The sequence below is a fragment of the Leptodactylus fuscus genome, chromosome 2 (assembly GCF_031893055.1).
Source record: "Leptodactylus fuscus isolate aLepFus1 chromosome 2, aLepFus1.hap2, whole genome shotgun sequence".
In the NCBI taxonomy this organism is placed as follows: domain Eukaryota; kingdom Metazoa; phylum Chordata; class Amphibia; order Anura; family Leptodactylidae; genus Leptodactylus; species Leptodactylus fuscus.
In genome coordinates, this window is record NC_134266.1 from 49,000,699 (window position 1) to 49,018,540 (window position 17,842).

At 41.9% G+C, this 17,842-nt stretch overlaps 1 protein-coding gene across 4 annotated transcripts in view; it reads right to left on the reverse strand.

Annotated features, from left to right (window-relative positions):
- The window catches only part of ABR (ABR activator of RhoGEF and GTPase), a 265,327-nt gene that overhangs the window by 185,888 nt on the left and 61,597 nt on the right, over window positions 1-17,842 (reverse strand). The gene's annotated exons all lie outside the window — the stretch shown is intronic.

The window sequence follows — 17,842 nt, forward strand, 5'->3', positions numbered from 1 at the left end:
CAGCTGTTCTAGCTGGGACTAATAGAAGCAGTGCAGCCAAGGCCTTGCTTCTGTCTGCCCCGTTGGCATAAAATGGAAGGAAGGGTTCCTGCATGACCACCACTGTGTTCAAAAACTGTGGTCATTCAGTGAAACAGAATACTTTACGAACATAACTTTGTAGGCTTCATGCACACGGAGGAATACGGACGAGAAAATCTGGTGTGTACATTTTATGCAGCGTGAACAGTAGGTAGGGACTCCTTGCATCACAGGTCACTACCATGCAGGGAGTCTGGGTCACAAAGCTCAGTTCAGTCAAGGAAATCCTCTCAACGCACAGAAAATGTTATACAATCTGTATACCTCCATGGGGTGTTAATATCTGGATGTATAGTGATAGAGCTTATTCTCACAACAGGGAAGTCTACTCTGCTGTGAAAATGTATGTACATCTGAGAATAATAAAACCATGCAGCACACGTCTGTGTTGTAAATAAATAGCTGCACAAAGTTTCCCATGGTTGTCACTCCATGAATTGTAAAGGGTGAAACCCAGAGCACGTCTGTTTCCTGGTGGCTTTATCTGTCAGCGTCTGGACAATATTTGGAATCATCCATGTCGCTGCAAAGATAAAATTCTGCAGATATACCATCTACAGATGCAGACTGGTCCAGATACCTGCACGTATGAATGAGCATCTAGGGAGAAATAACCTGCAGACACCACACAAAACAAATTCATTTTGACTCATCTATGGTCAACCTAAAGGCAATAAACTTAGAAATCAATATACATGTTATGTTGTGTGCAATAATCTATAGAGGTGTCTGACAAAACACAATCAATCTTTACTAAGCAGAGACACGGACATGTATGGTCTACTATGTAGTATATAATTTCCTGTAATGTGGAGCAAGCAGAGGCACGGACATGTATGGCCTACTATATGGTATGTAATGTCCTGTTATGTGCAGCAAGCAGAGGTACGGACATGTATGGCCTACTATATGGTATGTAATGTCCTGTTATGTGCAGCAAGCAGAGGCACGGACATGTATGGCCTACTATATGGTATGTAATGTTCTGTTATGTGCAGCAAGCAGAGGTACGGACATGTATGGCCTACTATATGGTCTGTAATGTTCTGTTATGTGCAGCAAGCAGAGGCACGGACATGTATGGCCTACTATATGGTATGTAATGTCCTGTTATGTGCAGCAAGCAGAGGTACGGACATGTATGGCCTACTATATGGTCTGTAATGTTCTGTTATGTGCAGCAAGCAGAGGTATAAACATGTATGGCCTACTATATGGTATGTAATGTTCTGTTATGTGCAGCAAGCAGAGGTACGGACATGTATGGCCTACTATATTGTATGTAATCTCCTGTAATGTGGAGCAGGTCTTATCAGCCATGTATAGATACAGATATCTGATCTGTGAGACAGGCGTCCGCACTTTTCATGGCATTATGAAAGTTAATCTATCATGACATCTAGTTTTGTTGGCTGAAATCAATGTGACCTTTCCTGCCATCCCTCCCACATTACCAACCATGTGACATCCCATAAGTAGGGCTGGTGATCAACGCTCGCAGCCTAGTGATGACACATTATTATTCAGCACTGTTCACACTGAATATGCTGAATCACATGCTCATTGCATTGGTGCCATTGCCTGATATGGGGATGCCGGTGAAGAGTCTTCCATGATCACTTGTATAGTCACAGACAGTATCAGAGTGAAGGCAGTTTGTATAAAACCTTATAGAGTATTTGCCAGGCGTGGAAAGTGCACTGCTTTAAATAATAGCACAGTGACAAACGCCAAGTAACTCCGTTTACTTTACTGCTATTGGAAAACCATAAGGAAATACAACGGCAGGACAGGCATGTCTGTAATACCAGGGATGTCTGCAACCCATTCTGCACTGTGTAAATACACTCCTATAAGGCATAGTCACACATACCAGTACGCACCGGTAATGCTGCATTAGAAAAGACTTGAAGCGAAAACCAAGAACTGTCTCGATCTGTTAAAATCAGCATTGCCGCTGTCCCAATGCCATCTCACAGGGATCAGTAAAAATGACATGCCAAACCGGCACGCTGCAGTCTGACCTTTCCAGCTTGACATGTCTGACTATTCTGTCTCCAAATAAGCTGAGATACAAAAGGGAACAACAGAGGCGAATCGCACACCCTAGAGACCCCCCCCCCCCCCCAAGTTCTTTGTAGCTTGTGAGCCACTTTCACGTATGATCAGTGCTGTGGAGCCATACTGTGTATCTAAAAGACAAAAAGCCTAAGAAATATAGACTGGCCAAGATGGCTATTAACTAGTGCTAAAGGGGGGGTTACCCAGGACTACAATATGAGGCCCAAACACAGCGCCTTACATTGTATAGTGGCTGTGCTTGGTATTGCAGCTCATCCCTATAATCTGAATGGGATGGAGCTGCAGCATGGCCGTGTGACTGACAGAAGGGATGTCACTACCTGAAGAGAGGAGATGGAGCTCTCAATATCACAGACCCAGACAACCCCTTTAATTGTCAGTGATTTGGTTTTCTCCCTGGCATCCTCTTCTAATACCGCTATGCCATTCCTGGTGCTCCTACTGCACAAAGCTACAACCTAGTTGGGAAATACCACTATAAAATAGGGCTATGTTCACATGTGCTGGATTTGCTTATGTCAAAGAGGATCCAATTCAGAAACGCAAGGCGGTGGGGTCAAGTCTCAGTTTTTCTCACTGAAGACCTATCCACAGCATACGTCATCAGTATGTGATCTGTGAGGGTCTGACACCCAGACCCCACACCGATCAGCTGTTGCAGTATCCTCCGGGCGCCAGAGGCTGGTGATGGACAGGTGGCACTAAGGAGCGGCGCTGCAATAACCTGGAATCGCAACTATGCAGTGGACAGTGTTTTTGCTCTGCTCCTGGAGTGTTGCTGCACGCTTCTGCTGCCTGGAGGTCGCTGCAACAACCCCCTGGGGTCGGACCCTCACAAGTCACATACTGCTGACTCGTCCGTACAAAACAAAACAAAAATTAAAACAAACCCAATTTAACATTTTTTATATAACCGTCACCAACTCTGTTTGCAAATTACTATCATATGTGACAAGGGGTCATCTCTGGAGCACATTGCATGTTACTAGGTTATATGATCACGACGCATGAAAAATTGCTTGAAAAAGTGATGTAGTGAACATGCTAAAAATGTTATGTCTTAGAAAAGTTAGGTATAAGAATATATCGGAAGACTGATGTGTGCTGTACGCCAGGAGCGAACAAACTCAGCTCTGCTACAGCACAGACTACAGATATCTTCTCTATCCCCGTCCATCTGCCGGGCACAAATGCCGTCATGCCATTTTTCGGCACAACATCAGTCGGCTGATTTTCTTCTCGCACATCAAAGGCCCAAGCGTAAGAGAAAGCCAAGCCCTGCCCCGAGCCACTGCTTAGCATATCTGGACTCCATTATTATAACCAGGCGTGCTGATCTTCCTACTAACCGGGCTTCTGTCTCCATGGCAACAGGCTCGCACAGAATGCTCCTCATTGGGGAATATCGGATGGTAAACAGCGCAGATGCCGCCGATATCCCGGAGAAGAGGCGCGCTCATAGCGAAGGGGCTCACTAACATAATCCCATAACCACAGACATCTTCCAGGGCTACTAAGAGGAAATAAAGATGCTTAGCCAGCATTAAGGCCTGGGCGGAGATTCCTGCTACATACAGTACACAGCCCTCATAAGCTACACTTCCCTTCCCGAGCATGACCTGCCTGCAGCGCTCCTTTAACACTCGCACCGCAGGGGGGGCAGAACATTAGGAACTTGCCAATAAATTACAGCCAGCCTCAATAGCTATAGTGCAAACTGAGCAGCATCAGCAGAATACAGAGGACATTACAGAACGAAATTCAAGAACATGGAGTGGCTGCCAGATACAGTCCAAGGAAATGCCAGGACGCTCAATCATCTGCAGCCCACAGCTCACAAGAGGTTCTGCAGCAGCCATCCACATTTATACATCAACATAAGATGAATGTCTACCAGCTATGTAGGAGATACACAATGAATGTGGAGGGAGAGACACAGTGTCATGTAACATTGTAGGGGACTTATAAGTGAGGGCAAATCCTCTGCAGAGACAAGCTTAAGGTATGTTCACACTGTGGAATTTGCCACTGATATTGGGATGGATTGTGCATCCCATTGTAATCAATTGGAGGGGGAGATTGCAGCAGGAGGCCGAAAAAATAAGTGTCCTGCTCATACTTACAGCTGACTCCATTTCTCAAGACTCTGAGCCTAGTCACCAGGCAATTCCACTTCATTTTGCACCTTGTGAACATACACTTAAAGGGGGTTTCCAGTACTTCTTACTGCAGATCAGCAGGGGTACAACACTCAGGACCCCTATGGATCAGTAGTTTGGAGCCACTTCCATAAGCCATTGGATGTCACATTCATCGGTCACAAGCATTTACAGCTCAGAACAATTCAAGTTAAATGGGGCTGAGCTGTGATACTATTTATTTTTGCTTACTTGTATAGCGCCATCCTATTCCGCAGCGCTTTACAGATTTTACCAGCGCTAATAACCTAAAATTCCCTATCAGTATATTTTTGGAGTGAGGGAGGAAACCAGAGAAACTCACACAAACACAGGGAGAAGATACAAACTCCATGCAGATTATGCTCTTGGTCCGATTCCAACCTGGGACACCTTGCTGCCCAGCACTGCTACTATACAAATGTGGCCTCTTCAAACAGCTGTTCGGCAGGGCTCTCACAAGTCGGACCCAGGAGAGGTCATCAATTATTAAGCCTAGAAAACCCCTTTAAATAAGAAAAGAGTCTCTATTAAAATGCTGTGAGGTCTGCAGGAAGCATATAATAGAGCAGAAGGAACTGAGCCACATTGGGCAAGTTGGCTGGTGATAGGTAAAACACATCTGAGCATGCCAAACACTGGTATTTTCAGCCAAAAACCAGCCAAAAATATTCCATAATGGCCCTGCATTTTTCAGCAGACTGTTTGCTACATCCCCATGCCAGATTTTAGGCCATTGACGAATCATAGATGAATAGACGAATCAGCCATTTAGCTCCACAACTCTAATGTGTAGGGTCAACCATATATCTGCTCATTCTGACCTTAGGCTGTCCTACACAGGGAGTCAAAGTACAGTCATAATCTGGCCATACACGTGAGATATTTATCTACAGATCATTGCTAGATCCAGCTCATCGTATCATTATCTGTTGTTACTCGTATGTGTATGACCACCACGTACATCAGATTTTGCCAAATGTACCTAGATCTGCCAAAGGTTGGTAGATAAATATCTTATGTGTATGTATACCTTATTAGTATGCAGTCACTGCCATTTGATGAGACCAGTGGTAGGCTGCAGTGGTGTCTGAAAGAGACAGTCACCAAGTACTAGCAGCAGTGCTGACCATGCTGCCAATTTTGGAACAGAGGAGCTGTCAATAAATAAATAGTTTTGTGAATTTAAACTATTTTCAACCTCTGTAAACTTTCTTCATCAGCCGCCCCTTTAATATTTAGAAGACTCCATTCTTCGACCTGCACTGGTTGACCATTGTTTAGAATCTGTTGCTTGTGATATAACATTACTGAGATCAGGCATCAGGATCAGAAACGTAAGATCCTCGACATACAGGATTTCTACAGCTGGTCACACGCGCTAATGCCCCTTTAACAATCAGACCCCCTATAGACGTAGCCAGCGCCGACTTTATTAATTTTTCATGGCCCATTTATACAAAAGATTTGCTCAGCAAAACCTGTCTGGCTATTTGTCCTCCATATTGCAGGGCGCTACTCAGCAGCTAAATGATGTCTATATATAATGTCACAATTACTCCATTCACAATGTACAACTTCCTTATACAGACTTACACACAGCAAGTGTTCCTAAGTGACCACTACCAACGGAAATGTTGCAAAACTTCGATTATCCCATAAATCATTTTCATACAAAAAATTGTGGAGGGTTATCAGTTGTTTTATATTCAATAATTAAATAATAATTTCACCATAATGATAATGTGATGATGAATAATTATTCCATTTTTGGCTGCTGTGTGCCCCATGGGTCCAAATGGTAACCTCAGCTTCTTCGGGGGGCGGGTGCAGATCAGAATCACTCTTCTTCCCCCTCTGGCAACTGAGAAATAGTCCATTTATACTTCCCCTACAGACAGACTTTACACCTATACTGCCATGTTACTGTAGAGGCTGCAGTCCTTTCCCGATAAGCAGGGAAGAAAACTTATATTGACTGAGGATGACTATGCAGCGACCTGGCTGTGGGGAAAGAAACAGAGCATGTGTGTCCACCAGCACTGAACTTATTAGGTGGACATGTACATTGCTATACATTACAAACACTAGGTGGCAGCATACTATGAAAGGAAATATCACAACTCTTCATTGAAGTTTTGTTTATTTTTAGAAAGCAGGTCGATGGCAAATGTTGCCTATTCTTGTGTGATCTATATAATGAATATGATATTTACTGGAGGGACAACCCCTTTAAAGAACAGGATCAGGACTAATGCCCTATGTGACCCATCATGCTCTAATTCCTGTTTATGGATACAGCTTGGTCTGTTTAGTATTCTGTATACAGATTATGCAATAAAAATCTTATTAAGCGGTTAGTAATCTCCTTAGCAAAAAGAGATGCCCACAAACCTCAAGAAATCCAATTACACCAAAAATGAGATTCAGTCTATATTCAGACTAATCATCCTCATAAACATATTATGCCACTTATTATGCACTCGGAGGCTGGCAGCGCTCCGGATCTGGGCAGTGAGGGAATGATGTAGTAAGAAGGTACATGGCGTTCATAACCATAAGTGGTCACTTGTTATCAATAGGGCACGTCAAAGACAACCTATGTCTATAAGATCCCAAGATTCTAGCATGATTGATGAGAGAATTCTATATAATATGTAGATCACACTAGACCCTCAACCATACAGGAAACTATAGGGGTGCCAGTAGTAGGAACTGCATCTTGGTCCAACCAGATGAGCCCCTGCCCAGTACACTTGTAGAGATGGTGAACCTTTCCCTTCACTTTGTTTTATGCACAGTCGCAAAACTGAGGACAGGTCCTATTCCTGACCGGTTTTGTGGCCGTACTTCCACAGCCCCCATATACTGAATGAATGGGGCCACGGATGCACAGAATATGCATGGCCAGCACGCGGATGACATCCCTATACCGCCCATGCCATTTAATCACTGCCAGCAGTCTGCAAACGATAGTGTGCATGGGCCTAAGCTCCAGAGATATGAGGCTACTTAAAGGAGTTTTCCAGGCCTTTGGATTGTTCATCAATATCTGATTGGTGGGGGCATTCCACATGGATAGGATGTGTGGTCTATTCTCTGTGCTGCAGGTCACCTGGTACAACAGCAGCTCAGTCTCATTCAAGTGAGTGAGACTGAGCTGCAATACGAAGCATATCCCCTGCAACATGTACAGTGCTGTATTTGGTATTTAACAAGGTGGTCATAGAGTTTACCTGAACGCTGCAGTCTCTTCACCCAGCAGATTTGTGGGGGCCCTGGTTTTGACCCACCAATCACATACTGATGAATGAGAGGTCATGACTATGTATGTCTTGCAAAACCCAGTGAGCCTAATGGTCTTACAACTAGAGATTATTCTGTGGCTTATACTACACTAGAGAATATGTATGGACAGAAATCGATTGCCATATCTCTGGCTCATGCTGATAACCCTTTCTGACCCACAAGCCTTCTTCCTTCTGCTATTTACATCACTTTAACCAAGCGGCTGAGCAGATAGAAAAATACAAGTACCGAATAAAGAGCCGATAATGAGTCATCTGTGAGATGTATCAAAAAAAACACGTCCTGAATTCCCCCCAATTTTTGCAGCCGGAAAGAATCTTGGTATTGTTTAGCAGATCTTTAGTGAGAGGGCGAGCACCCACTCCTGCAAGGACATAGTAAGTGCTACATGGACAGATCAGGGGTCAATAAGGAGATAGAAAACATATGTAAGTGGGTCACTAATGTCCATGGAGGCAGCAGAGATAACAGGAGGCTAATTGGGAGTTATCAGCCCATGTAATATTCATGAGTATAGCAGTGAGCGCAGTGGGGGCTGGATCATTACGTGGGCGTTATATGACAGGTCTGAACACTCCTGTGTAGGATGCAAGGTGCACACTCCTGAGGTGTCAGTCTACCATCTTCTGCAAGCACCTTCATAATGCAAGGAACAGAAGACAGACATCTATTTATTAACCATCGCAATACAATTATAATAATTCACCAGCTCGTTATTTACATATTTACGATATATAGACATTTTATAGACAGGCTCAGTGAAAGTAAGCCGAGTCAATACAGTAGGCAGGGCCAGCACAAGTAACTCCTCCATGTAAAGTAATCTGAGGAGACTTCAGTCCTATGTAAGTTACCATGTCAGACACTTCTGGTTCGGGAAAAAAATAAAAATTTGGGGGGTTCGATGACCACTATCAATTATAATACTCTGGGGTATAATGATTGAAAGCTCAGGGGAGGTGACAAACTTTATGATCAGTGTTACTTACCTCTCCTGGGCTTTGGCACTCTCTTCTAGTGTTAAAGATGCTACTAATGTAATAACCCCGGCACAATGTGACATGGAAACTGGACAGGAGACGGAAACCTGCAGTCAGTTTTCAAACACATTCATTTGAATGGGTTTGGAAAGTGTCCAGCCATGAGCGCGCCTGTGAGCGCTCACAGCAGGACACGTTCTGCCAGGTTTGCGTCTTCTGCCGACAGAAAACCTGAAAATGTAGATGTGGTGCTGGCGTGAACCCAGCGTAACACAGTTTATCATGTATGATCATCTTCCCTGGGCCTCCGATCATTATATCCTGGAGTGTGGAGACCCCAGAGTATTATTTTTGGTACAGACCTGCTTGTTCAACAAATACTCTCAGTGCCACCGGGCTCAACTTTTCAGCAGTAATCAGGGTGAAGGGCCTCAGAGCAGGACGCTTGTTGCCCCAGTGGCCCAAATTGCAGTTGGCCAACCGGAAATTTTCCCGGTGGCATAAATTGCCAACCCGCCCCTATTATTGAGCATGTTATGGTTCAATCGCATCAAGTTTTTAGTATTTTAGCACATGTCTATCTGTATGAAGAGATTTCTTTTCAACGCTGGTACACATCCATTTTTTGCATCTGCTAAAGGGATACCATAGCTAGCTGCAGACGACTGTGTGCTTTGTGAGCATGCTAGTCATGATTTTCATTCCTATAGCCACATACACACACTTGTGTATTATCACAGGACCATGTATGCCGTCAGTGAACGCAGGGCAAAACTTGGGAAAGGTCCTACACTGTCTATTTTGTGGCCCTGGCTCACTGAGTAAACTGAATGGGGCTGTGGGGCCACAGACGTCATCCATGTGCTATCTGCACCGTTCAGTTATGGCCTGGCTATATGCACACAGTAATGTACATGTAAGCCTTAGAGCTTGATGTGAATGGCCCTTTAGGGAATTACATTCATTATCAAATATCCCACGGCTGTAATCTGTCAATGAAGAGAGCCTGGACTGGATGAAAGACAGTGAGGTTGTCTTCTAGGGCCGGGCCATTACCATAATTATCCATTTTTACCTCAAATATGTTTTGAACGACTTTTTTTTTTTTTTTTTAGAACACTCCGCTGTTTACATGGCACTGGATTTTGGTTTGTGTTATTCACATATCAGTGATCGTGGCAGGACATTGTACAGATAATGACAGACCCTTTATCTAATGTCAGTGTGACACAGGATGTCATAGATGTAAAATAATTAAAACAAAGCGATAATTGAAGAAAAAAAAACACCCACCAAACTCCTACATGTGAGCATATCCTAATAGTTGTAAAATACTGTCAAAATATCAGTGCAGAGCTAAGAGAAAAGATGCTGCAGAATTGTTATTTCATGGGGAATATACAGTATGTGTGTTTAATAGAAAATAAGAGATAGATCCACTTTTAGACCTAGGAGCATCTATCTAAAAATGACGGACAAAGAAACCTGCATGTGCGACTTGTAGTCTGGTGATTTCAATAGAAAAAAAAAATGAAAAAACACAACACCCGATGAACCCCATTGTAGTCAACGTGGTCAGTCAGAGTCTGTACGTGTTTGGCATTTTACCGGTCCATTTGTCTTTCAATGGACCAGAACCACAGACACCACAACACAGGTGTGAACCAAGCACAAGAGTAAGACAACACAGTACAGTGAAATCACATATTGCCTTAGAAATAATCACAGTAAAATAGTGATTTGGCCGCACCATGTGAATATACTCTTATATATCTAACTGGAGAAACTGAGGACTAGGCAGAAGATACCAGGCACGTGGGTTGGAAGTGATCCGCCATTTCTTTCCAATTTACCATCGAAAACTGTACTATAAGAGGACCAAATAAAATGACGTGTGTGCAAAGAGCCTTGGAAAGTCTTCAGTCTAGTGTCATGGAATGGGAGCACTTACACTTTTCACAGTATTGGAACGTCTACAATTTTTTAAGGCTGTCATTGCGTCTTCTTCCACCACCTCTACTGAAAAAGGTTTTATACTGAGCCTCAGATGGCAGTGTGAACAAAGACAAAGCTGTACATCTCCTGTATTGCTCAGTTTTCCACCCACGACCATGATGTGATTGTAAGGTTATTGAGTTATAATTCAATATACTGTATAATCTTGGCATCTAGGAAAGCCGGAGTTGGTTTTGAAGTTTAGGGCTCTAAGTGCGGTTTTCTCGGCAGACCATTGTACATTTACTTATCGCTACAGACAGGGATTATCTCATGCTACACTCCTTCCTATCACCATTATCCCATTGACAAATACAATGTACAGCCCCAACACTGTCATCTCATCAGCTATATTTACATTCAGTACAGGAGCACATTCTATATATTTAGTTTAGATATAAAATAATTTGTAAAGATTTTACCGTCAGCAAAAGTGATGAAAAAACAAACAGTAAAAAAAATAAATGATATACAGTATTTCTCTATAGAAATTACTGTATATACAGCCTTCAGTTATACAGCTCAGCAGCACCATCTGCTGGTCAAACAAGGGATGTTTCTAACTTGCAGTATGAGATCATTCGGCAATAAAGAGCATATGCCAGTATTCACACCAGTCAATTCCTCACCTCCTCAGGAATTACAGGACGAAAATTAGACTTTGTTTAGAATCTATACACAGGACTGTAAAAAATAAATCTAAGAATTGTCGTACATATCATAAATGCAGTGACAAAATTCCGGCCCCAGAGACACTTGGGAAATCTTTCAGTCTTAGAAGACAGTTTTTTGCTACATTTTTTTCCTCATCACATAGACTACAGTGTTTTTCTCTGCAACATTTCTGCAAAAGGAAAAAAACTCTGCATTTCTGCAACATGTGGTGATAGCGTGGATGTCTAATAGGAGAGGACGTGAGAGATCTCATGGAAGAGAGCGCACATGTTCAGTGTTCAGAGACCGTCTACACAGGAGACACAGAATGTCCTATTTATCTCTATGGCAGATCCTCAAAAAGTGATGTATGTCTGTAAGTGATATGTGCATGAAAATACACACACAACAAGGGGCGCAAATCCATCCTGTCCAGCACCGGTACAGGTACAATTAGCTATGAAGCTATGAATAAGGGATTGCATTTTCCGTCCTGAAGCGCATAAGCTCTGTATTTTTGCTGTTTTTAACGGTTATGGATCAACTTTTTTAATGATTTTAACCATGTGAAGTAAAGGTTATATTTTATTAGGCATGCTGAAGAATTTTTTCTTGATTTTGCAATACAGGTACAGTCAGGGTGAATGGTGGGGGTCTCAGCTGTTACATGCCCACCCACTAGCTATTTATCCTCTATGCTGTATTCTTCATTTCAGACCACATTCAGGATACAACGTCACAGACACCAGGCCTGTAACACGTGATAAAGGGCACCCCCGCCTCATCAGAATATCCATTTTAATGGTATTACTGAACGACTGGCATGTCCTATCAGGATTTACTTGCCCTCAAAGTCGGACCTACCAGTCAGTTTTGGCCATGATATGTGTCGCACAAATTCTGACCACTGTTTCACCATCTGGCAACTTAGGATTGCAGATGTGATCCCATTCAGTTACAGTATATTAGTTGTCACATCGCAAGGCAACACTTGAGATCTATGAAGAGATGGGTGTCTAGGTCAAAAACGCCAGGTAGAGCCCCAGTCGAAGGTCATCTTCACACAGGTATATTGAGTCCCCAAACCAGTGGATGAATAATGATGAGTATCAGCCATATTACCTGGACTCCAAGCACCAGAGTCATGTATGATACTAGGATTCCCTGCCTCTGCCTAACCGTGCACAGCGTAGGTTTCACATGGCCGTGTTCAGGTCAGATTTGTGGCCACCACAATCCTAGCACTCCTTTAGTCCTGCTTTATTTGATGCAATGTAATGAAGAGCTGTACACATGAAGGAGCCCATAGTTCTCCTAGTAGAGAGCACAGCCCTCTGGTCACAGTATATAATAACATCTCATAAACCCCTCGCTGTACGTCTAACCGTAGTCAGCGACCTGATTTACAAGCTTCAGTGACTGAACCAACGTCAGAAAAAACCAACCATTGCAGAAGACGTCCAAATATAACAAAAGGCAGACATTTATAGAGGATTTCATAGCATGTGGATGTGCAGCTATACTATACACAGATTATTTAGTGCCCATCAGATTTTAGGAATTCATAGCATACCCATAGCATAACACCATAAACGCCTAACAGATAGGTCATCAGTATCAAAAATGCATTTTGGGCTGGAAAACTCCCTTTAACAGTAACCCCATCCTCCATGCACAGGGTGTCTGAACACATATACTGACTGGTAATCTGAATGGTGAATTTCCACAGTAGATGCTGAAAAAAATAGTAAATGTGTTAAGTCTATACTATATCATATCAGATAAAAATGTGTACAGGAATAGATGTCACTCCTAGGATGAAAGAAATATCACATGTACTGGATCTCTAACAATGTAAAGTATACAGGGTGATTGGCCGCCTTCTTTGTATGGCAGTCACTCAGTAGGGCCGCCCACTGGACTCTTGAGCCTAGAATGAAGAGAAATGTAAATAAAGAAACCACGTATTTCCCTGCAGAACAATATATCTGCCCGTGTCTCATCCTGAGACTGTAGATTCATTTTAACATATGAAACTAATATAAAATGAAAAAAAAAAAAAATATATATATATATATATATATATATATATATATATATATATATATATATATATATATATAATATATTTTTTTCATTTATTTTTATATATATATGCACACATACACACACTAAGCACGTTAATGTCTCTCAGGCACAGTTGATGATCCTGAAAAATATATCCTCAATCATTCTAACAAATGTCTCATATAGAGAAACAACTATAACACCGAAATAGAATATATAGACAAAGGCATGTAAAGAATATAAAAAAATTTGTATTACTATAAATATGAAATGCATTTAGCAAAGTATATTAAATAATACAGAAACAGGAAAGGCCTTACAGACAATAGTCACTGTACTGTACAAACAGCGACAAGGATACTAAACCCTCTCTCCTTGGAGAACCATAAGCCCCTATAATAACCTCAGGTCATAGATAATGATATTAATCCATATGCTCATGGGCATTAAAAGTGTGTGTATACACACACACACACACACACACGAAAGGTATATCACAAAAAGTATAATTGAGTCTGTCTATATTATTATAATACGACTATTGACTCCCTATTAGCGGATCATGCAAATATGCACTGTAGTCTATATCAAGCCAAAACAAAAGCACACATACCTAAAGCCATCGTGGAATAATGACGGGGCTAAAAAGTCATATAAAGATCCATTGTAGAAAGTTGTTAGTTGCTGTTTCTTTCCTCAAAACAGTAGTGCTTATAAACCCCTTTTCTCTGTATCATAATTTTGAGATCAAGTAAAGATCGTGTGCTCCCCAAAATTTCACCAACGTGTTGAGATTGAGGGCTGCGACAAACTCATGGAACTCATGTTTTAGCGTCATGCCAAAAGATCAAAATGTTGTCAACGTAACGGATCCATAGAGCCACAAGGCATGTCCACTGCACTGCACAGAAGACCTTAGTTTCCTCCCACCGGCCGGGGTACAGGTTGGTATAGGTGGGGGCCACTGGGCTCCCCATCACTGTCCCCTTAGCTGATAAAAGGTTTCCCCTCCAAAATAAATATATTCTTGTCTAGTACGAATCTGATAAGCTCAAATACGAAGATATTGGCCATACAGCCTAGTTCATGATGGACTGAGGAGTACAATGCTTCAAAGTCGAGACTCGCCAGATATACTCCCTATTCCAGGGTAATCTCCTCCAATTTATTAAGGATATTCATAGTGGCCCTTGTACAGGAACTCAAACCCAAATCAAATGGTCTCAAAATGGTGTCAAGATAGATGCTAATGTTTTGGGTGAGACTACTGATCCTGGATACTATGGGACTTCCTTTCAGAGGGGACATTTATACTAAGCCTGAAGCCATTATATAGTATACAGTATGTTACATCATAGGATTCTGTGACCTCTGTATTTGGGTTATATTAAGGAGCTCAGACCTATTATAAGACCCTTCCTTATTTGTACACCAGCTCACTGTGCTTTGTACACATGTTGATATTACTATAGGCCGGTGTATCAGTCATCTGCCTATTTTACATAATTAGTGTTGAAATTATTATATATCCAAGCACTATTATGTACTTATGTATTAAAAGTAACATTTTAACTTATTTTTGTGGACCCATCTAGTGGCCTATTGTAGATGCTTATTTCCTTTGACCTTAGTTTGAACAATAGGTAAACATGTTTATTAGAGATGAGCAAATATATTCTGCCGCCTAGCTCCCGTTGCAAATACACTTCCGGGGCTTCGCATTTTTACTGCCCCTCTCACCTTCCCTGGCGCTGGGAGCTATGCAGCGGAGGTATTCGATCGAGTATATTCGCTCATCTCTAATGTTTATCCATCCCCTAGCAAAGTCAATTACTGCCATAGCATGCAATGTCCCATTCTGATACATACATATATATATATATATATATATATATATATATATATATATATATATATATATATATTTATTATATATATACAGTTAGGGCCAGAAATATTTGGACAGTGACACAATTTTCGCGAGTTGGGCTCTGCATGCCACCACATTGGTTTTGAAATGAAACCTCTACAACAGAATTCAAGTGCAGATTGTAACGTTTAATTTGAAGGGTTGAACAAAAACGTCTGATAGAAAATGTAGGAATTGTACACATTTCTTTACAAACACTCCACATTTTAGGAGCTCAAAAGTAATTGGACAAATAAACATAACCCAAACAAAATATTTTTATTTTCAATATTTTGTTGCGAATCCTTTGGAGGCAATCACTGCCTTAAGTCTGGAACTCATGGACATCACCAAACGCTGGGTTTCCTCCTTCTTAATGCTTTGCCAGGCCTTTACAGCCGCAGCCTTCAGGACTTGCTTGTTTGTGGGTCTTTCCGTCTTAAGTCTGGATTTGAGCAAGTGAAATGCATGCTCAATTGGGTTAAGATCTGGTGATTGACTTGGCCATTGCAGAATGTTCCACTTTTTTGCACTCATGAACTCCTGGGTAGCTTTGGCTGTATGCTTGGGGTCATTGTCCATCTGTACTATGAAGCGCCGTCCGATCAACTTGGCAGCATTTGGCTGAATCTGGGCTGAAAGTATATCCCGGTACACTTCAGAATTCATCCGGCTACTCTTGTCTGCTGTTATGTCATCAATAAACACAAGTGACCCAGTGCCATTGAAAGCCATGCATGCCCATGCCATCACGTTGCCTCCACCATGTTTTACAGAGGATGTGGTGTGCCTTGGATCATGTGCCGTTCCCTTTCTTCTCCAAACTTTTTTCTTCCCATCATTCTGGTACAGGTTGATCTTTGTCTCATCTGTCCATAGAATACTTTTCCAGAACTGAGCTGGCTTCTTGAGGTGTTTTTCAGCTAATTTAACTCTGGCCTGTCTATTTTTGGAATTGATGAATGGTTTGCATCTAGATGTGAACCCTTTGTATTTACTTTCATGGAGTCTTCTCTTTACTGTTGACTTAGAGACAGATACACCTACTTCACTGAGAGTGTTCTGGACTTCAGTTGATGTTGTGAACGGGTTCTTCTTGACCAAAGAAAGTATGCGGCGATCATCCACAACTGTTGTCATCCGTGGACGCCCAGGCCTTTTTGAGTTCCCAAGCTCACCAGTCAATTCCTTTTTTCTTAGAATGTACCCCGACTGTTGATTTTGCTACTCCAAGCATGTCTGCTATCTCTCTGATGGATTTTTTCTTTTTTTTTCAGCCTCAGGATGTTCTGCTTCACCTCAATTGAGAGTTCCTTTGACCGCATGTTGTCTGGTCACAGCAACAGCTTCCAAATGCAAAACCACACACCTGGAATCAACCCCAGACCTTTTAACTACTTCATTGATTACAGGTTTACGAGGGAGACACCTTCATAGTTAATTGCAGCCCTTAGAGTCCATTGTCCAATTACTTTTGGTCCCTTGAAAAAGAGGAGGCTATGCATTACAGAGCTATGATTCCTAAACCCTTTCTCTGATTTGGATGTGGAAACTCTCATATTGCAGCTGGGAGTGTGCACTTTCAGCCCATATTATATATATAATTGTATTTCTGAACATGTTTTTGTAAACAGCTAAAATAACAAAACTTGTGTCACTGTCCAAATATTTCTGGCCCTAACTGTATATATATATATATATATATATATATATATATATATATATATATATATAATTTCTTTCTTTTCGGCTTCTTTTTCTTGCTCTCTTTTCCTGAAATATCCCGGCAGCTCTGTAGAATCATTAGCTACTACAGCTCCAGCATCACTGAACTCCTTTATATTCTACCGCATACTGGGTACCGGATGCCCTGGACAAGTCTTGTTGGCGAGAGATATCATAGGCAAAGAAAGCGTTGCCAAAAAAGGAGACAACAAAAGAGATTTTAATCAACTTGGATAGAGTTTTGTGGAGCACCATGTACTGCAACTCTCCCACAAAAGGTCTTACTTTCCATGGCTTGGGAGTCTTCCACACACCAAACTTTGTCTATGACGTGATAGAATTGGCCACCAGAGGGGACCTGCCTGATTTCATCATAAAGAACTTTCCTCTTGATACGGCCACCCTGAAGTTCATCACAGCAGAAGTGATCTTTGGCACAGAGTTCCTGCACAGAAGAGGTATTCATCATCGAGACCTAAAGCCACAAAATATCCTTCTGACCACAGACGGCCACATGAAAATAACAGATTTTGGTCTTGCTGTGTGTACGGATGTGTACAAGAGGAAGAGTGTAAAGGTACACCAGGATATACAGCCCCAGATATGCTGAGAGACCAGGCCCATGGAAGAAGAGTAGACTTCTCTGCTATTGGCGTGATACTCTACAAACTGTCCACCTTTGAATCACTTTTCCCTGGAAAACATCCAAGGGAAATTGACAATTCTGCCCTCTACCATAATCCATTCTGCCTAGAATCTCTAACTCCAGACACAGTCAGCATCATAAGAGGACTGCTGTGTAAAGACCAGTTACAGTGACTGGGAGTCAAAGGGGAGATGATAAGGAATCAATTCTTCTCAGA